Source organism: Schistocerca piceifrons, chromosome 1 (assembly GCF_021461385.2).
Source record: "Schistocerca piceifrons isolate TAMUIC-IGC-003096 chromosome 1, iqSchPice1.1, whole genome shotgun sequence".
Lineage (NCBI taxonomy): Eukaryota > Metazoa > Arthropoda > Insecta > Orthoptera > Acrididae > Schistocerca > Schistocerca piceifrons.
The window spans coordinates 916876408-916877943 of NC_060138.1; the positions used below are offsets into that span (position 1 = coordinate 916876408).

At 48.0% G+C, this 1536-nt stretch overlaps 1 pseudogene; it reads left to right on the plus strand.

Annotated features, from left to right (window-relative positions):
• The first annotated feature begins 1088 nt into the window (after positions 1-1088).
• On the plus strand, positions 1089-1206 carry LOC124726499 (annotated as a pseudogene).
• Positions 1207-1536: the final 330 nt, after the last annotated feature.

Here is a 1536-nt window from a genome sequence, read left to right on the forward strand (position 1 = left end):
ACCCTTTCGTGCTAGTGTAAATATACAGTTATCACCGTGACTGAGTGCACGAAACACGCTCGTCACAAGAACTTTATAGTAGCTGACTGATCTTACAATACTACTGAAAACTAGAAGAAGAAGAAGAATGGAACATTCCTTTCTGATAATATACGATTGATAATTGTTGGTCTATTAGACAGTGGCAAGACGATGTCATTATGTCATTGTTCACACACCTTGATGAGATTCCCTTCAACAATGTGTATGTATTTCAAAAATATTATTCCAGTCCAAATACCGATATCACAGGAGATTATGCATGGCATTGATGGAGTAACATACGCAACATTCAGCAAAAGCGGCAATATCCTGCCACCAGAGAGGGTAAAGCCAAACATTGCGATTGTATTTGGCTGTTGCGGTAGAAAATCACGAACAAATACAGAAATACTTTTGCTCTGGTAGTCATATGGAGACGATGTCTTTTATCTAATCCATACATACTCTAGGATTTCTGTGACGGTTCGTTTCCGGTGCCAGCGGCCGCCACCTTGAACTACTGCCGTAATGGCAGAGGGCGTACCGGGATCGGCCGCGTCCGAGCTGTTGGCGGCGTACGGGCAGAACCTTCCGGAGGGGGACGACGGAAACTTCTCGCTGCGACAGAGACGGCTGATGAAGAATGGCTGCAGTCCTTGCCCTGGTGATCCATTGGGCTGGTCGGGGCACATGGTCTCAACCGGAGGTTCCAGGCCGTTGGCAAGCTGTTGTTGGATAGAATGGCCAAGAAGACTTTCACGAAGGGGCCCACTGGAACTGGTGCATACCGCCATTCGTCGGATTGTGGACTCTGAGAGATGTTAAACAGCCTCATAAAAAATGATGGTGATGGTCGAGATGGCCGTTTGCAGCTGTTAGCCTACGTGGCCTCGTGTAGCTGTTACAGCTGGTAAAGGCGTATTCACTGCTCAGACGATTGAACGACTTGGTTGTATTGAAGTACGTTATTTGTGCGCATCGTGGTTATTGTATTGGGTCCACGTGGGTTTGGATGCACGTGCTTGTCTTAACAAGAATCATTTATTACATTATGCTGAGTACTGTGTGCCAACGGCCTTGCCGCAGTGGTAACACCGGTTCCCGTCAGATCACCGAAGTTAAGCGTTGTCGGGCTGCGCTAGCACTTGGCTGGGTGACCATCTGGTCTGCCGAGCGCTGTTGGCAAGCGGATTGCACTCAGCCCTTCTGAGGCAAACTGAGAAGCTACTTGAGTGAGAAGTAGCGGCTCCGGTATCGGAAACTGAAATACGGCCGGGAGAGCTGTGTGCTGACCACATACCCCTCCATTTCTGCATCCAGTGACGCCTGTAGGCTGATACGGCGGTCGGTCGGTACCGTTGGCCCTTCATGGCCTTTTCGGGAGGAGTTTAGTTTTGAGTACTGTGTATCCTGTTATTATTGTTGAAAAAAGTGTAGTTTACATTTTCGAAGGAGGGCTATATATGGGTAATATCAACATGTGAGCTATCAGTTCAACGTAGTAATGGGGCTGTC